At 42.0% G+C, this 27,792-nt stretch overlaps 1 long non-coding RNA gene across 1 annotated transcript in view; it reads right to left on the reverse strand.

Annotated features, from left to right (window-relative positions):
* LOC123780127 (uncharacterized) overlaps nucleotides 1-27,792 on the reverse strand; it is an 85,206-nt gene that overhangs the window by 38,286 nt on the left and 19,128 nt on the right. Inside the window, exons 3-4 of the long non-coding RNA XR_015723000.1 lie at nucleotides 24,056-24,256; nucleotides 21,657-22,127 (exon numbers count right to left, since the gene is read on the reverse strand). This is a non-coding gene — a long non-coding RNA (uncharacterized LOC123780127). The remainder of the gene's footprint in view (nucleotides 1-21,656; nucleotides 22,128-24,055; nucleotides 24,257-27,792) is intronic.

The following is a 27,792-nucleotide window of genomic DNA, read 5'->3' on the forward strand; positions in this document are numbered from 1 at the left end:
GTCCCTGAAGGGCCCCTGATGCCACCTGCCCTGTCGGAGCCGGCACAGGACATACTCACAGCTCTGACTCCCTGTCAGAAGCTCCAAGAGCCACCTGCGCCCTTGGCAGCCCCGGAGCCCGAGCAGGCTGCAGTCCTAGCTATGGAGGTCCCTCAAGAGCCCCTTAGGCCACGTGACATGTCAGAGCCAGCGGAGGATATACTCACAGCTCTGACTCTCTGTCAGGGTCTAGAAAGGTCACCTGCACCTTTGACAGTGCAGGAGCCTGAGCAGGCTCCGGCACCAGCCACGGAGGTCCCTGAAGAGCCCGTGATGACACCTGCCATTTCAGAGCCACGGCAGGATATACTCACAGCTCTGACTCTCTGTCGGGAGCTAGAAGAGTCACCTTCACCTTTGGAAAGCCTGGAGCCCGCGCAGGCTCCAGCACTACCTATGGAGGTCCCTGAGGGGACCCTGATGCCACCTGCCCTGTCGGAGACGGCGCAGGACACACTCACAGCTCTGACTCCCTGTCAGGAGCTCCAAGAGCCACCTCCGCCCTTGGCAGCACCGGAACCCGAGCAGCCTGCAGCACCAGCTACGGAGGTCCCTGAGGAGCCCCTTAGGCCACGTCCCATATCAGAGCCAACAGAGGATATACTCAGGGTGCTGACCCTCTCTCAGGTGCAAGAAGAGTCACCTGCACCTTTGACAGCGCGGGAGCCTGAGCAGGCTCCGGCACCAGCCATGGAGGTCCCTGAAGAGCCCGTGATGACACCTCCCATTTCAGAGCCACTGCAGGATATACTCAGCGCTCTGACTCCCTGTCAGGAGCTTGAAGACCCACCTGCACCTTTGGCAGCCCCGGCGCCCGCGCACGCTGCGGCACTAACTATGGAGGTCCCTGAAGGGCCCCTGATGTCACTTGCCTTGTCAGAGCCAGCGGAGGATATACGCAGAGCTCTGACTCCCTCTCAGCAGCTCCAAGAGCCACCTGCACTTTTGGCAGCCCCGGAGTCCAAGCAGGCTACAGCACCAGTTATCGGGCTTGCCGAAGGGCGCCGCCTACCACCTCTCTCAGTGGAGCATCCGGCCTCGGCCCCGGAGCAGCAGTTCCTGCTCGCTGAATCCCCAAAGGATGGCTTCCCCTCCCCTGTCATTCCAGTGTTTCTAATTTTTGCGTTGTTCATGCACCTATTTCATAGCTTAATACATTCTGGTCTATAAATAAAGGATAAATTGAGTTTTCATGGAATTTTACTCTGATCCTTTTAAATTGTACCTCCAGGTGTCATTAGGTACACAGTGTTTCACAACCTGTCCTTCTACAATATTTCCCTCCCAGACACTCCCGTGCCACTCGTCAGATACTGCTCATTCCCTCAGCCCAGTCCCTGCAGCCACGGCTCCCCTCTCGTCTCCGCCTCTGTGAGTTACTTCTTCTGGGTTTTCATGTGTGTGGGATCAGGCAGTGTGGCCTTTTTGTATCTAGCTACGTAACCTATGAGTGATTCATTTTTTTTCAGCTTTTTTTCTCTTAAAAAACAAACAAACGCAGAAAAACAAAAACAGAAACAAAAAAAAACCCCATTTTACTACAAAGGAATATTGCTGATACAATACCGCGCATGTGAAGCCCCAAAATGAAATGTTTTCACGATCTGGGATAGGCTTCCCTTTTGTAAGTGTGACCCAGGAGCCAGAAATATCTGGGTCCAGGAGACACCTTCAAAATCTTTCATTTTCCTGGATAGGCCAGGTTTCAATGATTCTAATGTGCATGTTATAAAAATATTAAGACTGCATATTAAATCTTCCTCTTTATTACAAACGTATCAGGTAATTTAAAAGTTCTCTAAGGTTTCAGCCAGATTACGTTTCGGTAGCAAAAGAGTGATGTAAATATGAAGAAAGGAAGACACATTCCTTCTACCTTCTACCACGAGAGCCCATAACACATGGCGTCCCTCTTCCAGTCCTTTCCCTCGGAGTGTATGGGTGAGTGAGAGCGGGGGAGGGGGTTTGCCTGTGTGGGGGACAGGGTGGGGCAGGGAGGGTTCCACAGCTGGGCTCTTGTGCGGCCGGAGGTCCCCACAGTGGACAGGCACTGCTACACCTCTCCTGTCCCCTTCTGCATTTTCAGGGGCTACACATCATTTACTCAGCAGCACCACCTGCCCAACAACTGAGACCTCTCCAATTCTTTGAGTCTCCTCCTTAAAGTGAAGAGTACAATGTGCCGTAAATCTCTTCTGCTTTAGGGCTGTTTCCTAAAAGCACAATTTCTGGAACACACGCTAGTCCCATTGTTGGAGTATTGGCTGCAGGGTCCTCTAGCTATACTCTCTTTCTTTCCGTGGAGCCTTGCTCGGGAAAGGAGGGTCCCCGGAGACTAGAGATGAACCCTGAAATCACGAGGAAGACAAGCCAGCACTGAGGCCACCAGGCTACCTGGGCGGGACCCGTGGAGCAGGGAAGAGCCTGTCCATACCGCCCTCATGGATCCTCCCTCCACAAGCAGCCCTGCCCCCCCACCCCCCCACCCCCGTCCTGGAACACCCCTCATCCAGACCCTGTCCCGGGACACACCCCAGCCACTCCAGCCCCTCTTGCTCTAGAACTCAGCTTCTAAGTAGAGCAACCGGGTCCTGCTTCCAGGCCAGCAGAGGGGCGTCGGCCGGGCCACACTTGTCTGCTTGCTCCGGGTCCATCCTTTTGGGCCCTCTCCTCGCAGGAAGGAACCAACCTCTCAGGGCCGCTCAGCTCAGGGAGTCACGGACATGACCTGAATGTGTTCATCCATATGTCCACTAGGTGGCAACAGCGAGAACTGCTTGAACCTCTGTGAACAGGAGGGACCTTTACTGAGGAGGCAAGAGAAGGCTAGCTGAGGAGGACAAAGCCGGAACTGACACCCCACACCCACCCCCCACCATGGGGTGGACGTGACATTCCTCAGGCACTCCCGGCTGCCCTAAGGGGCAAAGAAATAGTTCACCTATAGACACCATAATCCTGCAAGACTTAAGTCTCCCTCAGTTTCCCAATGTCTTAGCACTTTCCAAGAACCAAGCCTTTCTATCAGTTACTTAGCTTCCTGAAGGGAAAGTAGATACAATGAAATGTCCTTCTAATCTGCAGCCTCCAGGAAGTTCCCAACCGTCTTAATGTTCATGCCTTGCTAGAGGGCAAAACCACCTTCCCTAGACAATGGCAAGGCCTCCGTACCTTGGGAGTCTTCTTTAACGTATGCAAGTATTATCTCAACCTCCCTTTTTCCTTCCCTTCCCCCAACCCCATAGTCTTATCATCAGCCACCCCTCACAAGCCGGGGCAGCAGCTCTTTCTGCCACGGGTCCTGTCATAAACCACCAGTTTTGCACCAAAGACGTCTCAAGAATTCTCTCCTGGTCGTCGGCTCCGGGTTCCACCCCACTGAACCTCACCTATATTCCACGACCTCCTCATTTCCAAAGCACACTGGGTGCTCATGGAAGCTGCAGGATGGACAGAGCCTCAACCGGCGGCTTTGGCACTGGGCATAGCCCCTCCACACCCCTCAGGCTCCTCCAGCAGCGACCCCCTGCCCCTGCCAGCCCCGATTCCCGATAACCCTCCGGTTCAGTTGTTGTGAGAGCAGTGCCTACGCTTCCTGCTCGAGACCCAAGTGAGGAGAAGGGAGAGATCCCTCTCCTCGCACCAAGTCACTTGACGGGGAGTCCACTTGATCAGAAGCTCTCCGTCTGGGAGCCCTGCAAAGGACAGGAATGCTGTGACCCTCCGCCTTCCCTCAGGACCTTTGGTGTGGGGAGCACCGCAGACGTCTACACAACTTGGCGCACAACAGCATCACACCTCCGCGCCTACAGATGCGGGCGGCCGTTTTTATTCTCACCCTCTCAAGAGGCGGGGAAAGCCCTCTGGGAACGCAAGGCACACAGAGCAACCCGCTGACCCTGAGCCCCACCGGGCCCCCTGGCAAGGGGCAGTGCATCCCCGTCCAGGCAAAAACACCTGCGAAACAGGGCACTAGGCCCCTGCCCCCCGAAAACGAGGTGAAACAACAAGTGAACAGCAAGTTTACAGACCAAAGAGGACGGCCAAACTCCAGCGCTAGGGGAAAACAGCACCTAGAGCTCGAGGCTTTTTCTCATCATTCATTTCTCTCTCCATTCAAAATTTTCCATTTCGTTTTTTTTTTTGTCTTGTCTTTTGTCCCTTTCCAACTACTTTTTCTTTTTCTCTTAGCAACTCTTCATTTTTCAATCTTTTCTTAACTTTCATTTTTTACATTGACATTTTATACACATATTCTTCATTTTTGGATTTCTGTCGCTATATTCAATTTGATTTCTGTGTATATATGAGTTTGGCTTTCTTTACCATTTTGGGATTTAGTGACTTCCAACACACCGACCAACAGACACTCGGGACCAAGTGGCTCACCCTGTTTTGTCCACCCTGTGAGATCCTAATCTCTCTCTCCCCCATCCATTCTTCTCCGGGGAAAGTGACTAGAGGGAGGGATTCACGGCAAAAGAAAGAGCCAGAGGTAACCCTCTCTGCCACTGATCTAATGCATACGGTTTTAAGTAAGATGTCAGAGCTGGAACTCAGGATGACAATTACAGAGTTGCTAGCTGGGCTTGAAAAAAGTCTAAATGACACGAGAGACTCTCAGAGTGCAGAAATGAAATCGAATCAGGCCCAAATTCCAAAGGCTCTAACTGAGATGCAGTCTACATTGGATGTGGATGCTCTAACGGCCAGGGTCAATGAGGCAGAAAGCAGAGTCAGTGACACCAAAGACAAGCTGACGGAAAGGAAGGAAGCCGAGGAAAAGAGAGAAAGCCAACGAATGGACCATGGGTGGAGGAATCGAAAAATCAGTGATGCCACAAAAGGAAACAATATTGGAATTACTTCTGGCCCCGAGGGAGAAGACACAGAGGGACAGAAGATCTATCCGTGTAGATCGTAGCTGAGAACTTCCCCAATCTGGGAGGGAAACGGGCATTCAAGTCCAAGAGGTAGAGAGGACTCTTCCCCAAATCCACAGGAATAGAGGAACACCCTAACATATACAGTGACGTTTGCAATTTCAGACACAAAGAGAAAATCCTGAAAGCAGCTTGAGACAAGAGGGTCTTCTAGCCACATACCTATCCACAGAGACCTGGCACACCAGAAAGGGCTGGCGTGATCGAGTCAGGGTACTAAATGAGAAAAACACGCAGCCAAGAATACTTTACCCAGCAAGGAGGCATTCCGAATAGGAGCAGAGATAAAGAGCTTCCAGGACAGAAAGGAACTCAAAGGATTTGGCCGCGAAACCACCCTGCAAGAAATAGGAAGGGGGATCCTGTAAGTGAAGAGACACTCCAAGAGTACCACAGACCAGAAAGAAACAGAGACCATCTACAGAATTAGGGACGTGACAGGTAACGCAATGGACTCATCTCCATCTGCTTTTTAGATTTTTTCTTTATCATTGGTCTGAAGCAATTTTATTGGGATGTAGGTTGATAAGGAGGGTTTTTTTCATGATCTTTATGTTTGGGGGTTTTGTTGGCTGGATTCCTGAATTCTTGAATCTCTGGGTGTAGAGGGTTCATACAATTCAGATAATAATCAGACATTACTTCTTCAAACAGTTTTTTTTCTGTACCTCAGCCAATTTCTTATCTACCAGGCCACGTGAAATTGCTACAAAGCTCACACATACTCTAGTGTTTGTGTGCAGGGCGTGGTTTGCACCCTTCCTTTTCTCTGCTTTATTCTGGACAAATGCAGTGATCATACATTCACGTTCTCTCTCTCTCTCTCTCTCTGCTATTTAGTGTCTAACGTGAAAGAAAGGCCATCTACTACATTTTTCATCTTAGACGTGCTACTGTTCAGCTCCAGAAGTTGGGTTTTCCTTGTTTTCATATTTTCTATATCTCTGTTTCACTTCATCCTTTGTGTACATTCTTACGTATATAAAACCTCTTTCTAACGGTGGTTGGAATGTCCATGGGCAATACTTCCATCGTCTTTTTCATTTCTGGGTAGGTTTCTATTGTTTAATCTTTCTCCTCAGTACGAGGTGAACTTTTCTCCCTCTTTGCATCCTGGTAATCCTTTGTTGGAAGGCAGGTATCGTGAATTTTAATTGTTAGATATTAACTATGGCTTATATTTCTACACATACTCTTGAGGATTGTTCTGATTGGGAGGTTCCTGGAAAACTATTTTATCCTTCCAGACTAGCTTTCCAAAGGTTTGTTAGGTGGTATCACAGTGGTCTTCAATGTATTTTGCTACTGTTCTGTTGGTATTCTGAGCTCTCTTTGCAATGTCCCACGAATTACGAGGTTTTCCACTCTGCCTGCTGCCGGTAGCACAGACTTTTCCTGATTGTGTGTGAAGGCTAGTGACATTTTCCTCTCTGCTTCCCCTGGGCTATTATTTTCCCCACACCACCTACGTTCCTCACACATGTGCCCTACTGTGGAATTCTATGACAACTCAAAAGTGGTCCTAGATGGCTTTCTGAGGTCCTCTTTCTCTGTGCAGCTCTCCTCAGTATTCTGTACTGTAAACCACAGCCACATTGACTTCTCCAAACTTCCACCTTGCTCTCTCCAACTCATGGAAATGGCTGAGCTTCGCCTGTGTTCTACATTCCTGACCCGTAGACTAGAAATGAAATCTCTTTAGGCAGTAAGTTAGGGAAATGCAGAGTCCCTCATGTTTGTCTTCCCCCTTGCACTAGTCACTTCCCTGCATTGCCTGGAAATATATCGAAAGTGTTCTTTTGCCAGGGCGCCTGGGTGGCTCAGTTGCTTACGCCTCCGACTCGTGATCTGGACTCAGGTCACGAACTCAGGGTCTTGGGATCAAGACCAGCATTGCGCATCACACTCAGCACAGAGTCGGCTTGAGATTCTGTCTCCCCTCTCCCTCTCTCCTCCCCACCCCCCCCCACTCTGTCTCTCAAACCAACACAGAAAATCTTTCAAATAAAAGAAAATCAGTTACGTAAGAGACAGCCTCTGCAACAAGGGGAAGACCCCAGCAGGGTCCGTGCCTTGCCCAGAATCACAGACTGGTAAGAAGGCAGAACCAGGCCTGAACCCAGCTCTCCGAGTGTCTTCAACGGTGGGGCCGTGGCTGAACCTAGCTACTCACTGGGAGCTCGGGAGGAGGCTGTGTTTTGGAACTGGCTGTAGACCTGGAGATGGTATGGGGGTGAGAAGAAGCATCGACATCCCAGGTAGGAGGCATCCCAGCACGTACCCGTCTGAGGAGGAGCCCAGGCCAGGGCAACCCACTGACGGCACCCCTGCCCGCAGGACACCCAGAGGAAAGGAGGGATGGCTCGTGACACACGACTGGCAGCGTCTAGGGGTAAGGGTGGGCTCAGCCCCTCTAAGCCAAGGCTCCAATGCCTTCTGCAGGGTTTGCCTTGGAAATTAGAAAGCCTAAGACCTGGGAAAGCTATTTCCCATCCACCCCTAGGTGGGACTCTCATCTTCTGGGCCTGCACAATAGGAGTATTGGGGTCCACACATGTGCACAGATACACACACAACACAATAGGGACTGTGGGTGGCATCGGAGGAGCTACAGACTCAGAGAAGGTGAGAAAGGAAGAAAATGTGGTGGCAGGTATTCCCTACGTGGGACACCACTCCCCCAGTTTCTTAGATGGTATCCCACCTATGCCTGTGGACTTCCGCAAGAAGTCCGCTGGAAAAATCCCTATCGCACAAGCAAGACACAGACCATCCCTGGCGGGCACAACGGCTTCTCCGGGGTCCCCAACAGGGAAGATGGAGACTTGCGTCAGAGCCCGGGGTGTTTCTAAGCTGGGGCCCTGGCTGCACCCAGACCTTCCCTAGGGCCTGTGGAGAGGGTTGTGTTGGTGTCACCGGGTACGCATGTGGCATGGCACGCAGAAAGGGGATGAGCAGTCGGCAGCCCAGAGCACTGTTTGTGTAGGTGCTAGTCCAGGTGTGCACTCGGGGAGGGGATCCCAGGAAGTGAAGTCACTTCCCTGATAACCGACCCCCACAGAACTTGGAACCCCGGTCACCAGGCACCCACATTCTAGTGCGGTCCCATATCAGGCTCACTTGGCCGGAGACATTCGATAGTGAAAGATGTTCTCTTGCTGCGTGCCCATTTTCCGGGGCTCTGGCTTCCAGAAACCCCAGGCTGAGGGACTTTTCACCTGCTGCAGACACTGGCTCAACCCGCGCCCCGACGCCGCAGGGCCTTTGCCAGGAGGTGCCGGAAGGTAATACTGAGCGGCCTAGGCCAGGCCAGGCCACCTCTCCGAGCCACCCCCGGGCAGCCCCATACCCCCAGTTTCAGGGAAAGAGGGGTATGTGGGGGAGGTCCCGCCCTGGGCTGGAGGAGGTTGCAGGGCAGTGGATACCCTGGGGATGCCTTCATGGTCACACCGATGCCACGGTGGGCAGGGTGGAAAGAGGATTCCTGAGGTGCCTCTCACCAGGGCCAGAGTGAATCCAAGGCCCTCGAGCTGTGTCACTTTTCTCTCCATGGTGGAGCTGCGTGCATCCTGGGGTGTGGTGGGTCTGCAAGGGAGTCCCCTGGGTCTGAGGACCAGCAAAGGCAGCCAGACAGACCTCTGAGGCCTCCCGTCTGGCTGCCGGGCACTGTCTTTACAGAGCTCCACACAGGAGACAGGGCAGGAGCTGAACGATGGGATCCCCTGCCCCACCTCCTTGAAGGACAGGAAGGAGTCCCCTACTGCCAACAAAGTCCAGCGCTGGCTCAGGGTGAGTGGATGTGCCGGAGGGACCCAGCACCCAGGGCACCGATGCGGCACAAAGGGACCCAGATCCCAGAAACCAGCCTCTGGGCTCCTCGGGGCTCCCTCCTGGACTCCTGCTCCCATGTGAACCTGGATCCCCATCTCCTCCCCAAACCTGCCCTCAGGGCCCTGCCAACGGCCTTGACCCCATGCACAGTCCCTATCCACATATCTGTACGAATATCAGAAAAGCCACCTTAAACCACCTCTCATCCCTTGCTCGAGATCCTGCTGAGCTGGGAGACTTTTCCCCAAAGGGGCCTGGGGCTCATGGTACTATGCCTATTGCTCTGCCCTTTGGTTGTGAAGGAACCCATCCCTGGGGCCCCTCCAGGGTCCGGAGCAGGCGCCTCCTTGTGCTGCACAACATTCCAGAAGGCCCATCCATTACTGCAGCCATTGAGCCCTTCACAGAGGCAGGACGTTCATGTGATTCCCTTCTGTTGCCAACTCACAGCGCTGCACGGAACATCCCACGTGCCCTAAAATCCCGAGCACCCCCACCCATGAAACAGTCTCTGTGTTCTCAAGCCTGACATACATCGTCAGAAATCACAGGGACGATGCCGTTAGTGCAGGGAGCGGCTGTCAATACTCCGCTAACGATCTGACCTGAGATACCGACGTCCATTCACACACCCCCCACCTCACATCCCCGTATTGTTGCCATTCTCCTTTTTCCCTAGAGATTGCACGAGTTATGTTTTTGAGAGACAGACAGAGATAGAGACAGAGACAGAGACAGAGACAGAGACGGGGGTTGGAGACACAGAGGGAGAGACAGGATCCTCAAGCAGACCCTGCCTTAAGTGCGAAGCCTGACGACGGACTCGATCTCAGGACGCGCGCATCAGGAGCTCAGCCGAAACCAAGAGGCGGACCCTGAACCCACGGAACCAGCCAGGCACCTTGCTCCTTTTGTCTACTGTGGGCCCTCCTGTCCCACCTCTTTGCCTACGTCACCGAGAGCCTGGGGGTTTGCTCTGGGCTCCAACCCCCAACCCTCCTGGTGACCGCAGTGAAGACCGCATGTCTCCCCTGTCCCACCTCAGGCTAGAAAGGCCTCAACCGTGAAGAGCAATGGGACCTGCGTGGTGCGGCCCCAACGGGCAGAGCTGCTGAAGAAGCGAGTAGAACACCTGCTGCCCGCCTTCCTAGACGGAGACCTCAGCTACGTCTCCATGTTCCTGGCCACATACAGAGCTTATGCTACCACCCAGGAGGTGCTGGACCAGCTGGTGACAAGGTGAGCACCCTGCCCCTCCACAGCCCAGTGGGATTTGCCCACCTCCTGCCTGGGAGTCTGGGGAATGCCACCCAACTTCGCGGAGCCTCAGTGGGCTCCTCGGACTGGGGCAGAGTTATTACAGGGACATTTATTTCCAAATAAATCTTGCACAGACGTCATTTACATAGCATGTATGTCACTGGATAAATTCCTAGAAGGGGAATTATTAAGCAAAATGAATTATACATTTCAATTTTGAGAAATATTGCCAAACTGCCTGTTGTATTGTATTGTGTATATTTCCACCAGCAACACATGAGAATGCATTCTTTCCTGACACCCCATTGACACATTGTGTCAGTAATTTTTTTTTTTAACTATAGGAATAGGATAGGTATGTTACATAGCTGAGTTTCAATTTGTATAAGTGAGGATGAGATTTTTCCCCACATGCATGTCATCTTCCCAATCCTTCATTGGACATTGGTCTTTTCCCAACTGATTCACATGGATGCTGGACATGTTAGGAATATGAATTCCTTAACTGTTAAAGGAATTATAATTTTTTCCAGTTTTATCTTTTGTTTGTAGAATTTTATATGCAGTTTTACCTTAATGTAATTAAACACAGCTATTTATATATTTGTGAGCTTTTTGTCATTTTCAAAAAGCTTTCTCCAATCCAACACCATAGCATTTGAGTTGAGCTTTGCCTTGATAAGTTAACTAGTGGTATGTTTTATATAAAATGTATCATGCAGATGAATGAATTATCCTATTGGAAAAAAATATCTCCTATTTAAATTTTGGAGTTTGAGATAGTCAACATTTTGCTTTTTGCATGGTTAATATTCAAATGCACAGGCATTGGAGAACAGGCCTAATTGCTTCTAAAGCTAGTTCTGGTTCTAAATGATAAACCACATCTTTGACACAAACAAGGATACTTTGTTCTCATTTCCAGTAGAAACTGACAGCCTCCAAGTCATCTAGTAGTTACCCTAAAGGATCCAACTATAATTAAGATGTAGGAGATGTAGTTTACATCCCTTTGACCAGAATTAGAATTGTATTTGTCAAAATATTTTTCCTATGTTTATTCTAGCTGAAACTAGAAGCTACTTCTCATGAAGTAGATGGCGTAAAAGCATTTGTGGTTTTGTATCTTTACTGAGATTTTACAGTTTTCTGGTGATAATACTATCTGTGGACTCAGGGCCTCGTAATTAATCATGTATGTTGAAAACACCTTACGTATGTTCTTCATGACATGAAACTATTTTTTTGAGTGACTTAAATGGGGAGTATCTACACTAAACCTATATGCTCTTTTTATATTGATATATACATTTAGTCCAAAAAGTATACAAGAAATATCCAACAGTAATATTTTGAAGGGATATTCTATAGATTCATGGCTTTGCTGTTTTGTGAGAAAAGATTTTCCCTTTTTAAAAAAGAAAACTATACTCACATTTCTTGGTAAGGCAACTCTGTGTAGTTAAATCAGAGAAATAACATTTTGTCAGGTTTAGAGAACTCTTTCAGGAGAGACTACAACGTAGTCTTGCAGTTAGTATACGTGAGTTAGTGTAAGTGAAGTAATTATTTCAAGTCCAAGGACTTCATGTGAATCTCCACAGCAAGTCAAAGCATACCAAAAATTCTCAACATAAAAGAGAGGAGTTGGGTTTATACACGAACAAGATAATCAGATTTTAAAATTCCAATATAGTTATCTAAACAGTCCGCCCGTACCAATTGTAAATTGTATTTACTTACTTAAAATGTGTAATTCTACCCAAAAGTTCATTTGTCCCTATAATTTACTTAAATGATGTACTTTTAACCAAGATTTCAATTTCATTGATGTCCCTATAATAATGTGGAAAGTAAAATGGAAAATTCGAACATTTATCCCACATGGAGCAATATGGAAGACCCTAAATAAGAGACTTCAAATAAATACCTTTTTATACAATGAATTGCTTTGAATGAAACAAATTTCCAGTGTTAGTGACATATAAATGGAGATGCAGGAAAATCTTGTCCTTTACTTCTATTTTTATTATTACATACAGAGATAAGATTTTAAACAACAGAAAGAATAAAATCAAAAATTTCAGAAAAATAGGAAGTTTTGAGGACTAATTGTATATGGCATTGTTTATCCATGAGTATGATCTGGTAGGTCTTTCAACCCAGGTGGGAAAAGCAGGAGAGCAGCCCTGTGGGTGGGAGTGTGGGGTAGACTGGGTGGGTGATTGGCACCTACCACTCCCAGACATATCCTGTGCAGGATTTAATACTGTAAGTGTGATGGAACTTCACTTTAACATTCCATAGCAGAGTGTAGCTTTGACATAAAGGGACTCTACTTTCGATCCACAGCAAGATGGTTAATTGCAAGTACAGAAGAACCCTATTAGGCAGCACTTCCTTAGACGATGACTACGGAGTAGTTTACCTGCCTCTTGGCCACAACTTTTGTAAGCGAAAGGCCACCTAACTCCCTAAAGTTGGCTAGTATCCACTGCTTGCTTCTAAGCCAGTGCATTTCTTCTGCTCAATTTCCCAATTAAATCTGATCTTTCTTTGGGATCAAGTAAGTGAGCTGTAAGTAGTAAATAAAAATACTAGCTAGAAAACAGGTGGATAGGTAGTGAAGGTAAGAGTTTGCCTAGAAGGAATAGAAAGAAAATACAAACATATTAAGAGTCTCTAAAAAGTTAATACACATTGAATGTGAATGTAACTACTCATTTTTTTTTAAACTGTGACTCTGTCTAAAATAAAAGAGATGCTTTTCTGTGTAACTTTGGGATAATTATCTTTTATTAAAAAAAATCAAAATCTGTCCATGCATTCCCAAGAACATGTACTTTGGCAATTAAATGCAGCAGTAGGGCTATCAGAATGGGAAGTATTTTAGCAATTATTAGTTCATAAAATAACCTCGATTTCTTTTTGAGTCAAGTTCATATGTTTTCTTTAAGTGGGATATCCATGGAGCACTTTACTGTGGTTTACAAAAAAACTATTTCATATGGGAATCTGATCGCCATCAAAGCATTAAATCCTAGTCAATCACTAAAACCACTAGATCTCAATCACAACATCACCTTTTAGGTTTACAGTTCTTCCTATGTTGGAGGTTCTCAGAATAACAAAGGTTTTCAACTAGATCCAGGAGAACTATGGAGGTCCTCATGTCAGACAGGTAGGTAGCAGAATTTCAAAAATCACATTTGGACAGTCAGGTGCTTTTCTCAGTTTGCTACGTAAATTTGCCACAGCCTAACAAGTCTACCATTTTATGTTGCAACCATGTAAGTTATATACTATTTTCCAAACTGAACTTTTAAGAGTAAAAGGGACACCAATAATAAGGATACCGGGAAAACAAACATAATCTGGGCCTATTTCAGGCTAACTGGAACTTAATGGCCACCTTACCAGGGAAGTGTTAGGGTCCTTTGTCTGCTTCTATTTCAAGAATGCAAATATTGACTTTGGTATTTATATTGATTAAAGCAGGAAAAACATTACATCTCAATTTCTTTTGATGAAATGTGGATACACCATTTAGAATGATGGCTCACCCTTTCACATCCTATGATCTACCAATCTCTTTACCACTTTTTAAAGCTGGTTCGTACAGAGAAAACCCAAAACACCGCTTGTTTTAATATTGTAAATAAAAGACCTGAAACAGGGTAACAGGATCTCTGAAAAGCCAGGCCTTAAAAGGCATAAAATTGCAAGTCATTGTAATGTTGATCTTTATCCCCAAGATGATTTTGATGATGATAAAGTTTGTTATCATTCCTTGGATGAGTGCTGTATGCCAGGTGTTTTGCTAGGTGCTTTTCATATATTAACTTTCCTCGCCTATCCAACATCACTCTCAATCTGTCCAGATTTGCTTTATTCTAAGAACAAGAAAAATCAGTCATAGATAAGTTTGACTGATTTGTTTAAAGAAGCCCAGCTAGTCACCCAATGGAAGCTTCTGTGTTCAAACTGGAATACAATTCCAATCCCCACGCTCTTCTTGAATAAGCTACAATGCCTTTATGTCTTCTTTCTTAGGAATTTTAGGATTCCTCCTGACATAGTAGTGTGGTCAGCCTTGTTCCCACTGCTGACTTTTACATTAAGGAATTAGTGGAGACATTTGAGGCCATCAGGAAACAGAACATGATGTACATTTGCCAATGTGTAAAGAAGGAAAATGTCCACATTACTAGCAAAATAATAAAAGCCACGTGTAACTAATCCACAGCAAATAATATTGACCGGAGACAATAAACTGTGGGAACTGACGTGGGATTGGAAGATAAGAAATTCTTAGTAACTGCTTTGTCAACGCCAAATTCCCCACGAACTCCTCTTTGCAGCCCAGTCATAAGGGGCTCCTCTACCCTGCCACCTACCAGGCAGTCACATGAGGAGAGATGGGAGGTCTACCCAGTACACGTTCCACAGCAAGCACCAGAACACCTACGTGCTGGTAAATATTTGTTAATTGCAAGAAGGACCTAGAATTAACTAAATCAGGGCATCAGTCAAATGGATAGGAGTATTTCCCCTCTGCAAAGCCTCTTTTTCCATTAAGTTAGTATTAATATATGACTATTATCATTTCCATCTCTCAAATCAGAAAACCAGGCACAGCAACGTTACTAATTAGATCACACCCTTTCTAAGTGATATTATCAATTAAAAGATCCGGGTATTTTAATTTGAATAAGACTGTAGGCTTAAGTACTATGCCCCACTCTGCTTTTACTAAATTCTACAAATAAAAATTTAATTTGCAATACTGAAGAAAAATCATTAAAGTACAGATATGTTCGATTTTTAAAATGAAGTGTTTCTATTATTTCAATCCACATTATTATAAAGCTATATTTTTAAAAAATTATCTTCAAAATGTTAACAAGGTTGCCCAAGGTCTACTCCTTAAATGATCTGAGCTAATCATCCTGCTTGGCCACTCCCTTACATCTCATTTCAAGAAATAAAAGTTCTAGATGAAAACACATATTGAAAACATGTGCTGAAGTGGTGATTTGAAATCAGGCATATTTCACTTCATCAGCTACACGAAGTATCAGGGATTATGTGATGTTTCTACATACACCTTGTACTGATAGTAATAAAGTTGTATTTTTACCTATATTGTGATTTTACGAAAGGATCACTATTTGTCTTCCTCTCTACTCTCAGCTTCATTCTAGCAACTAATACTAATTACAGGAAGGTTGAATCGCCATCACGTGTGATTAACTTCAATGGCGTCCCTTTCTCCTCCACTTCAGACATCCTCTCCTTTCATGGAGTTCTTCTCAAGGCCACTTAGGCCATCGGTGACACCTACAGAGAATACTAAAACCCAACTCATTATGAAAAGTAGTAGGGAGAGCCACTGTAGACAGGAGGCGGCATCTGGGGAAACCCAACAGTAACAACAAAGGTAGAGCTGGAGCAAGTGAAGATTGCAGCTGTGTCCCTACATCCCTTAGCGCTATGGGAAAGATGAAGTAGGAAATGCTTTAAAAAAAAATTATACCGAATTTTAAAAAATTGTTTAACACTGTTTAATCCTGTTTAAAGCATACAAGAGAGTATCATTAAAAACTTCTCCAGAAACAGCTGTGTTTTGATGCTTTGCTACTTAGAAAAGTAACAATGGAAGATGTAGGGTTCGAAGGGTTTAGATTTCATGTGAGCATTCAGGGTAAAGAGAGCGGAGCACTGGGATAAGGCACAAAGAGAAGCTGGAGAGAGAGACAAGAAGAAGATGGCGGACTTGGTATGCCATGCCAACCTTAGTGGGCTCAGCTACCACCCTGAAGGGCAGCTTCTGAGTCAGACGACAGGAGAAGAATGAGACACAGCTCAGTCCCTACAGATTCAGTGAGGACTTGGTCTCAGTTCTGAGATTCAGAGGTAAAACCAGTACTGCTGTGCTCTCCGTGGGTGGGTTCTGGCACTTGGCTAACAGCAGAAGAACTACTGCATAGGGGAGAGAGACAAGACTTGCCCCGGGGCTGTATATAGCCAAGGTGTACTTGAAAGTAAATCTGTCTTCATAAACCAGTAAGAAAAAACAAACTTCACTCATAGTGGGCAAGTTAAAACTAGACTTATATCTTTTTATTTTCAAATCTTGCTTTCTTTTATTTTTTAAAAGACTATTTGAGACAGAGAGCGAGCGAGCAGGAGGGGCAATGGGAGAGGGGGAGAAGCAGACTCCCCACCGAGCATGCAGCCTGATGTGGGGGCTCGATCCCAGGACTCAGAGAATGTGCCCGGAGCCAGATGCTTAACCAACTACGGGGTGAGGCGCCCCTCACATCTTGCTTTAACGTCATTTTGTCTTGTAATGGAAATGTATATATGTTTTATCCATATCTGCCTTTATATTTAATAAACAGCTATTTTTATATAGGTAAAACACTTTGAATTTTAGTAAACTATGACCATATAAAGGACGCTTTCTCAGAGCACTGCTTTTGTCCTTCAAGCAGCTACGTCATTTAGTGGAAACTAAGCCAAACTGTAGCCATAAGCACAAGCATGGTCCTCCAATATATATGCTCTTTGAATGCATATTAATCACATATTACACTCTTAAATGGCTACTTGGACCAAGCAAGTAATACATGAATGAAATGAGCCAAGATAAGAAAAATCATGATTGTTGAAATCTATGGTAAACTGATGTGTACTTGCCAAGGCTAAAAGGACTCGACTCCAGAAGATTTCTTCCCTGTAGAAAGTGAACTCCATGTTGGCAAATCCCACAATTTTCAAAAGCCAGGTTACATGAAATTTCCCGATTTTTAAAAGTTATTCAATTAAAAAATACTACAGAGGTAAAAACAAAACAATATAACTCACAACAGTCATTGCAATAGAAACACATCTACTGAATGAATTTGGCTTACAGGCTGCCAGGTTATGACTTCTGATCAAATTTTTGAAATTATCTTTGGGAGGCTGGGGAGGGGAAGACTCAAGTTGAAAGGAGCCACATGTAGTTTTGCAAGAGAATTTGTTGACGTCAAAGTATGCACTCAGAACATTGCCCAAGGGAAAACGAAAACTAAAATAAGACACATTAAGGTTAATACTCAAAGGAAGGAAAAGTCACTCCTTTGCTATCATGCAGACGTACACTCACACATGATTGCTGGCTGTAAGACCAAATCAGTCTGTGAGACTAAACCAGAAAAAGTAAAAAGAATATAAACAAGCAAAAATAAAAGAAATATAAAAATCTTTCAATTTCTTATAGACAAGGACTAGAAATCCAATGTCAATAAAAACAAACAACCCCACCAAACAACTTCCCTAGGTATCACCTGGCAAACATGGGCATTAATCACAGCTTCACACTAAACTGCAGATTTTATAGCAGTATTTGCTGCAATAAAATTTGCTTAGTCTTAGCGCTAGTTGTAATTTATATTTTGTTTAGATGAATTCATGAGTTCTCTGTACCTAAATTTAATTAATGAATGAAAATAAATAGTTTAACTTATGTGCTTGCTTTGAAAAATAGATATAAATAAAAGGTAATAGTACATGGGTGATGGACACTGGGGAGGGTATGTGTTGTAATGAGCACTGGGTATTATGTAAGACTGATGAATCACAGACTGTATCCCTGAAACAAATAATACATTACATGTTAATTAATTGAATTTAAATTAAAAATGTTTTAATAAAAAAATAAAATGTAATAGTACATTTAAAACCACATTATGCATGGTAAGTGTGTCCTATCTACTGGTGAGTTGATTACCGGAGAACATAGCAGGTGCCAATGGGGAATGTAAATATAGTTATTGACCTACTGTGTCAGTGACAAGAGATTAGTCTTTTTTTCCAGGAGGTTGTAATTAGCCTTGCAGAAAATATTCATTCCATACCAAATTAGACTACACATTGTATTTCTGTCACTGAATGTTTTCCTTGATGGTTGTCTGAGTAGAACAAATTGGATGTAGGTTGAAGGTATATCATTCAGGCACCTTCTTTCAAAAGTAATTAGGGTCTTACTCACTTGAAACCAGATAATTACATTTAATGTAATCTTAAAAGGGCCCCCAAGGATTGTTTTCCATTGGTAAATGAATGAGAAGTGGAACAAATTGACTTTCATGATCACTAAAGTTTAGAAGAACTAGGAAAAGAAAATAATGCTGAATCTAAAATTTAGTCTCATAAAACTAATAAAGGTAAAATACTTTATTCTCATGTAACCCCCAGGGGATTTTTGTCCAGTGAAAGTGGCACATGGAAGGATGTTCCACAAAGACTCATTCAGTGATCAGCTCAGCATGGTTCCACACTAGACCTCCAACCAAATGAGAGCTAGACACTCATCCCCTTGGCTTCAATTCATTTAGGAAAAAAAGCATATCTTTGGATAGCTCACTGGACTCCATGCTAGCACACCAGGATGATAAGACTTCATTCCTGACTCAACATACAGGTGGAGACCCATCACTGTCTGACCTAAACCAGGCCACCTGTAATTAGAAAATAAATTCACTACCAGCCCAAGAACTAGGTTAGTAGATACACAAAGATTTTAGGAGTAACATCATAAAATTAGAACAGAGGAGGTCTTGAAGGGAGAAAAAAGGGTTTGGTAATTATTAATGGGCAGAAATGCTAATAATGATTTAAAAAATTCAGCAATTTTCAGAAGAAATTTTTCCCCTATTTCAAGTATTTCTAGAAAATGAATCTAGATGCAGTTTTGAATAGGTTTGTATACCAGAAAAGTTATATTTGATTTCTCTTATTTTTCTATGTCCAGTATAAGAAAAAAATTGTACTAAATCACTGCAGGTACTGTCTAATTAAGTCATATTCAATAATACATTTTAGTCTTCGAATGTACCCTACTAAAAGTTAAAATACAATTTTTGAATCAAATAAAAGCTATTTTAAATTTCACTCTGCCAATTTCTAAAATGTATTCAGAAATTTATATGAAAATTATTTCAATGGCCACCGTGCTTAAATCTCTTTTATTTTAAAATATACATTTTCTATGGGATAGGTCGGTGATGGGTAGTAAGGAGGGCACATATTGCATGGTGCACTGGGTGTTATACACAACTAATGAATCATCGAGCCTTGCATCGAAAACCGGGGATGTACTGTATGGTGACTAACATAATATAATAAAAAATCATTAAAAAAAAAAAAAAAGAATACAGAGACAAAAAAAAATTAAAAAATTAAAAAAAATAAAATATACATTTTCTTATTAAATCTATTTATTTGAATTTTAATTAACATTCAAATATGTTAATTTGTAAAGATACTTAAATATGCCAATGGTCCTATTTCCTTCCTGTGGGTGGGTATTTGAAACACATTTCTGTAAATTTAAAGGACCCTTTAAACTTTGAAAACATAGCTATTATTTTGTACTTTCAAAACTTGGTGTTGCCTATGACCCTTTTCAACTGAATGTCTTCTAAGCAGTAAGCCTGCCACACTTCACCCATGTAATGGACACCCTGTGGATAAAATCATGATGCTTCATCTTTCTGACTGCATTCTCTTCTCTCCTGAGGGAACTTCTAATGGGATGACTCTGGTGTCTTGAATGTTTTTTTCAATTTCCTTCATATGATACACAGCCTATTCTTATTATGCTGTTTTTTTTTTCTTTTGTAAAAATTCAGATCTAGAATTTGGCCTACTGTAGTGTATTGCTTATAGGACTCTCTTTTCAGCAACTTTGAACAGATTATTGAGGTTTAACTGACATACAATTAACCACACATGTTGAAGAATACAATTTGCTAAGTTCTGAGTATGTAAATAAACATATATTGGTCAAATTCTAAAAAGATACGTTGAAATATTTGTTTCTTCAGGATGTGACCTTATTTGGAAATAGGGTAACTGCAGATGTAATTAGTTAATATGAGGTCGTATTGGAATTCCAATATGACTAGTGTTTTTTGGTTTTCTTTTTATGTTAGTCACCATACAGTACACCATTAGTTTTTGATGTACTATTCCATGATTCATTGTGTATCACGCCCGGTGCTCCATGCAATACCTGCCCTCCTTAATACCCATCACCGGGCTAACCTATCCCCCCACCCCCCTCCCCTCTGAAAACCTCAGATTGTTTCCCGGAATTCATAGTCTCTCATGGCTCGTCTCCCCTCTGATGTCCCCCCCCCTTCATTTTTCCCTTCCTTTAAGAAGTGGGAACTTCGGAAAAAGACACAGATGCAGGGAAGATGGCCATATGAAGATGGAGGCAGAGACTGCAGGGATGTTGCTCCAAAGCCAGAAACACCCAGGACTATTACAGACTGGAAGAAGCAAGGAAGGATCCTCCCGTAGACACCTCAGAGGAAGCATGACCCTGGAACACATTGAGTTTGGACTCCTAGTCTCCAGAACTGACGTCATAAAATTCTGTTACTTTAAGCCAACCAGCTTGTGGTAATTTATTATAGTAGCCCTAGGAAACTAATAAAATTTGCAGTCAGGAAACTGACACCAAAAATAGCAAACAAATGCATCACCTCAAACAGTTACATGATCCCCTTGCCATTGACATCTCCCTAACACTCACCCCATCCCCGTGAAACCACTGAACATTTTTCTGTCATCCTAGATTGCATTTTCTACAATTTTACATATATTTTACATAAATTTATAAGAATTCTAGAATGATATGAAATATATTATAGACATTTGGCATGCACTGGATTCTTTCAGTGTAATTATTCTGAGACTCATTCATGGTGTTGTTCATTCACGTGCACATTCACTTGTTGCTCCTTTGTGTTAAACAGTATTCCATTACATGACTTTACCACCATCAGTTCATTCACTCACCTGCTGACATACATTTAGATGGTTTACAAAATCCTGGCTATCCGAAATACACCAGCTATATACCTCATACGAGTGTACAAATATCTGTATGGAGTTACACTTTCACTTCCCTTGGGCAGAGAGACCCCTAACTGTGGAATCACTGGGTCACAAAGCAGGTAAATGTTTACACTGTAAAGGAACTACCAAACTGTCTTCCCAAGTGTATGAGAATTCCAGTTCCTCCACACCCTTGTCAACAGTCGGTATGTGTATTAATTGTGCTTGGTTATTTTCTGTATATTATGACGTTCTGACCTCTCTTGGGAGCCTTCAGACCCGGGAAGAGACTGCCCTTCTCGGAGCTAGAGGATTCCTGAAGATAACGACAACCTTCCCACAAGCACGTTTTCACGTACACACCAAGCAGCGCACTGTCCGTGCCCCAACTACGTCTTACCCAGCTCTCCCTCCCACGTCCGTACGGTCGACACGTGTCCCCTTCCTGGGGAGCACACGTGCCAGGACCGCAGCGGTGCCGGAAACCGTGGAGAGTACCGAACCCCGTGGACACGACGCCCTTTCCTATACCTAAGCCCCTCTGACAAAGCTTAATGCCTACAGGAGGCACCGGAAGAGACACAGCAGTACCCAGTAATAAAATAGCGTCATTATAGCAATATACGCTCACAAAAGCACACGAACGTGGTCCCCCTCTCCCCAAATCCCTTATTACACTGCACTCACCCTTGTCTCTGTGACGTGCTACGAAACATCCACAGCAGGACAGGAAGTGGGACGAACGAGGAGGGCGCACCATGTGATGCAGGGTGGGCAACCGACTATTCACGCTCCGACGGGGAAGGAGGCGGAGCCACAGCTGCTCCCCGATGCAGGTGCGAGTGCGGAGCTGAAGATGCGGAGCCCGGTGCTTTCTCTGCCCTGAATGGGTTTCAGGCAACTAGAGACAACCTCTGAGGCCCCAGACGCACCAGAGTAATTCGAACCGGCTGAGCCTAAAGTGTTGACTCCTTCTTGCCTTGTCTTTCCTGGGGGAATTCCAAGGCGGCTCTGGCACAACTGCCTTCCTGGTTGGATTTACACTCTATTATTAAAGAAAGTCTTTCGTATTGATTTGTTTTTTCAAAAGACTTCCCTACTTCATTCATCTGTTCTGCCTCATCATTCCTTTTTGATAGGCATTGAGCATTCTCGCATCTGCAAGGATGAAAATACGGTAGCTATTTATGAGACCGCCATGAAACTGGAAAGGTTGAAAATCAGTTTTTGATACAGATTTCCATAAATAGTTTTATTATTATATTCCTAATCTCTAACTGCTGAATCCTAGATGAATCTCTTACTTTGTTTTCTTGAAACAGAACATAATTTAAACTATTTTCGGTTTTTTTGGTTTTTGGGTTTTTTTTGTTTTGTTTTTTGTTTTTTTTTGTAGCTGGTCTGTGATGTCTTTTAGCTTGAACGAAGTTTTGTTTAGAGAAAACATTTCTTCCTTTATCTATATAGTCACACAGATTATAGCTGTAAGGGTGGGGGAGGGGCATAGGAAGAGGGAGACAGAGAATCTCAAGGGGACTCCACGCTGAGCACAGACCTGTCACGGAGCTTGATCTCACAAGCTTCAAGTCATGACCTGAGCCCAGATTAAGAGTAGGACGCTTAACTGACCGAGCCACACAGATGCCCCTCTTAGTAGATCTTATTAGGAGTGTATCAAATCTATTAGTCTATAATTTATAGAGAAATCAACTTTTGGCTGTTTAATACTTTTATTGACTATTTAGTGTTCCATAGATTTTTAAATTTTTATTTCTGCTCTTTATGTTTTTCTTCCATTTTCTTAGAATTAATTTGATATTATTTAACTCCTTTAGAATAATCATTTTTAGCCTTTCTTTTTTTGTATATATACATTTAATGTAATACCTTCTGTCTAAACAATTTTGCCTGCCTCTGCAGGCAATACTAGATTTTTAAAAAATTGTAATTCAGTTCAAAATATTGTCTGTGGATTATTTAGTAATATATAGCTTTACTGTATAACACTTGATCTGTGGATTATTTAGTAATATATAGCTTTATTTTCAAATATAAGGACATATTCTAGTCATCTTTTATGACTGAATTCCAGTTTCACTACATTGGGGTCAAAGGACTTTCTGAATTATCTAGTACTTTAACATTTGTTGAGATTTTCTTTTTACTCTAGCCTATATAAAATTTTTTACAATACACTTTGATAAATGTTCATGTGAATGTCAAGAGAATCTGCATTCATCTATTTTGTTCTGCAGCACTTCATATATATCAATTAGGTAAATATCTTAATAACTTCTACAGATCTTCTATGTGCTTATTGAATTTTTTTCCTGCTTGGACTTAGTTATGAGAAATGTGTGTTAAAATCTTCTTCATTGTGGATTTTTGCACTCCACCTTTTACTTTTGCCACTTTGTTCTGTATATATTTGGAACTTATATTGTTGGATGCACACAATTTTAGAATTATTAAATCTTCTTGGTAGATTGACCTTTTTCATTATGAAATGTTTTTCTTCTATTTATTTATTTTTTTGCTCTTTCTTTATTTCTAGTGATACTTCTTGCCTTAAAATATTCCCTATTTGACATTGGCATAACTACATAAGACTTCTTTTGGATACTGCTGAAATAACATGTTTTTCCATTCTTTAGTTTTTTTAGCACTTTTACTCTTTTCTGTATTTATTTCTAGGAGTATTTTCCTTCTTCTTGAAGACTTCCTTTTAGTATCTATCTACTACTAGTGAATTCTCTTCACTATAATTTTGTGGACATGTCTTTATTTCACCTTTACTTTGAAGGATATTTTCAGTGGGCATAGAATTATATATTTTAAATTATTTTGTTTAAAATGATAATTGCCATTTTTTAAAAAAATTTCTATTAAGAATTCCACTGTCAGTCTTATTTTTAGTCTTTTGGGTTGCAGTTAAGAAATACACCCTTCCTATAACACTAACTTGACTACTAAGATAAGGAAAAACTGAAAAGCGGGAAAAGTTCATAGTGGGGGAAAAAAAAAACAACTATGAGGGGAAGAAACACCACAGAAAATAATTTATTAGACAATTAAGTGACACTTACTTTTGACCAAAGTTTGCAGACTGGCTGGAATTTGATTATTAGCGGTCAGATGAAAACAAGTAATGCTCCACTCCTTGTCAGAATACCTTCCAGAATGTCCTTTAGTAGAAACTGGATGTTACATGAAACTAATTGCCACAAATGAGGTTATAGTTTTAGTAAAATCCAGCATGGATGTAAATTTTGACTCGTACTCCAAACCTAAAATGAAAGCAGAACTATGTTAGTAACAGTCATATTTGATGAAAATAATTAATTCACTTATTCATTGATCAATATCATATACCAATGAGGTGACAAAAGTTAATTTTCTTTCATTATAATTCACTTGATATATTTTGTTAAAGATATTTATAATATCAGTCAATAAAAATAAATACCAACTTTCAGGGAAGACACGATGCAGACGTGGGTATTACATGAGAACATAAACCCTATGAGAGTGTGAACTTTGTGTATCTTGTTCTCTGTGGTATCTCTTGCACTGAGATTAAGGTTTATTTCATAGTGCTCAAAAGTATGTGTTGAGGGTGCAGGAATGGGTTACCCAGGTGATGGGGATTAAGACATGCACTGGGGATAAGCACCAGGTGTTGTATGTAAGTGTTGTCTCACTAAATTGTACACCTGAAACTAATATTACACCGTATGTTAACTGGAATTTCAATAAAAATTTAAAAAATATATATGTGTTGAACAAATGGATCAGTTTTTCTCTAAAAGTTGACTTAAAAACATCTTAAGGGTGATGATAAGCAGTATAATCTAGTTGGAGAGGCATCTAACAGAAGTCTGTAAACATCAATCTCTTATTCACTCTAAACACATAGTCCAGATAGTATTTACAAATGAGGCAAATCTTGAATGTCCACTGAGATTGGCTCTGTCACTATTTTTAGGGGATACTGAAGTTACCACGTAGTGTGATCTGAGATGTCTTCAGGCCTAGTTTGCTCTAAAAATTATTAACACCTTTCAATGGTATAAACCACCTCTTGAAACTTTGAACTCTTCATCGTTTGCAGCACTTCTGGTGAGGCTACCAAGCTCTGTATATATTCAGTATATTTTGATGGTAACAACAGTTTGAAAAGAAAAATATGGAAAATAACTACATGTATTTGGGTGAGAAAGATAACTCCAAGTTTAGACATATGAGACAGGCCTACATTTCTCACCAATAGCATTTCATGATTGTCTACAGTTCCTGCCTGGCTTGAAGTTCCTTAATGTAAAATACTTATTTGGTTAGACAGTAGTGAGGCTCTTGCCTCCAGACTTATTTAGCAACTACCATAACTTTTACTCTCTTAGCATCATATTAGATTCTATGAGTGGTATAAAAAGTGCATAATGCAGTCTGTTTTTATGACGATCACAATTTTGTTTTCTGCAAGGAAAAAATAGAGATATCTGCATTTGCTTGAACATGTATTAGAAATTCTGAAACCTCATATTAGAAGTCTGAAACTTCATAGTGGGATTATATATTTGAGATCTAAATCTTGACTTAACTTTCCTAAAGATATCCATGGTTGGCAAAGCTGGGAAGTTGTGTTATGTAAAACCTTCCTGGTCTACTACTTTTGGGTTAAATTGAGAGTGTTATCACCCATCCTTGGAAAGAGAAAAGTTTCCTCCCCCCCCCCCAGAAAAACCGGATTACTTTAACCTTTACAAATGTAAAATAATGCCACCTAAAGGAGCTTCACTGATACAAAACAGAGTTTAGCATGCAGAATCTACTTTCATGTGAAAAACAGAGCAAAGAAACTATAGTCTGAGTCCTTCACCACTACTTCCGTGGAATAATGGAAAGATCACAGGATTTTGAATGAGATAAATCTGCATTTGAGTCATGTTTGTGAATTAGCACAGGTTTCTTAGTTTCTCACCTACAAAATGGCCTTAATAATGTCGCCACAGAGCATTCTTGTGAAGATTAAATAAGAGAATGCATGTGAAAGCTCTCAGCAATTAGATTTTCAGTAAAAATGAAGTCTAGTCTTCTGTTGTTCTTATAGTTGTTTCCACAGAGTTTAACAGAAATTGTCTTTCGTTTCATACATTAGCTTTGTCTTTCTATTGGGTTAACATATAATTGAGGAAATGGCCAAGAGTTACGTGGAAAAAATCACTAACCATCAGGGAAATGCAAATCAAAACCACAATGAGATACTACTTCACATCTGTTAGAATGGCTGTCATCAAAAAGAAAAGAGGTAACAAGTGTTGGTGAGGATGTGGAGGAAAGGGAAGCCCCCCATACACTGTTGGCAGGAATGTAAATTGGTTCAAACACTATGGGAAACAGTTTAGAGTTTCCTCAAAAAACTAGAAATAGAACTACCATATGATCCAGCAATTCCACTTCTGGCATGCAGCCAAAGGAAATGAAATCTCTATCTTAAAGAGATATTTGCACCCTGTGTTCATAGCATCCTTATTTACAATAACCAAGATATAGAAACAGCCTAAGCAATGAGAGATGAATGGATAGAAAAATAGCAAATATACATATATATATTTATAGATTCCATACATATATTCCATATAAATAGATGAATGGATAGAAAAATAGCAAATATTCCATATATATGGAATATATATATACATATATATGGAATATATATATATTCCATATAAATTGACCAATGTGGAATATTATGCAAACATAAAAAGGAAAGAAATCTTGCCATGTATGACAACCTATATGGACTTTGAGGACATTATGCTAAGTAAAATAAATCAGACAGGGAAAAACAAATACTCACATGTGTAATCTGAAAAAGCCAAATTCAGAATCAGAGAATAGAATGGTGGTTGCCACAGGATGGGAAATGGGAAGAGTTGGTCAAGGAGTACAGACTTCTAGTTATAAGATTAATAAATTCTGGGCATCTAATGATGATTACAGTTAGCAACACTGTGTTATACACTTCAAAGTTGCTAAGAGAGTAGATCTTAAGTGTTCTCACCAAAAAAACAAAATGGTAATTATGTGAGATAATGGAGGTGTTAACTAACTTTAGTATAGTAGTCATTTCACAAAATATGTGTTCAAACAATCACCTTGTACATCTTAACATTATACAATGTTATATGTCAATTATATCTCAATACAGTTGGAAAAAATATCCTTGAGGACAATAATAAGGTCTTAGTCTTCTCCTTAGTACCAGTTTTCAGTCAGTTATAACACTGTGGTCTGGAAATACTACTTACCAGTTTGAGAAATAGACTGGTTCTCTCATTGTTTCATTTATGCCTATCTGCCTATCTATCATCTATCTATCCATCCATCCATCCCAGATCTTCTATACCTGATATGGATACAAGTGACTTCAATATTTCTGTATTTATTGTTAAATTTGGTATTTTATTCCTTACATACTTGAACAAAATTATAGTAAGTGCTATATAAATAGTAGATGCCATTATTATAGCTCACTCAGTAAATACTTCATTTTACAATAATTCATTCAAAAAATTATAGGAGAAAAGATATAAATTTCTTCTGAAAACATGGTTAAAATCAAAACTCAAGTTCTAAGCTGATAAAATTCTTAGTAGTAACAATAAAGCTGACAATACTTACTCAACCAGAAAAGTAGTTGACTTATCCCAATCTTACTCAAAGATTTCTGTTAGGTGACTTTAAATATCTCTTCTCATATACAAAAATGTGTACCTCATTTAACTGAGATAAAGATGCTTTCAATTTCCGTTTATAAAAT

This window comes from Ursus americanus, chromosome 35, assembly GCF_024610735.1.
Source record: "Ursus americanus isolate L20-20 chromosome 35, mUrsAme1.1.p, whole genome shotgun sequence".
In the NCBI taxonomy this organism is placed as follows: Eukaryota; Metazoa; Chordata; class Mammalia; order Carnivora; family Ursidae; genus Ursus; species Ursus americanus.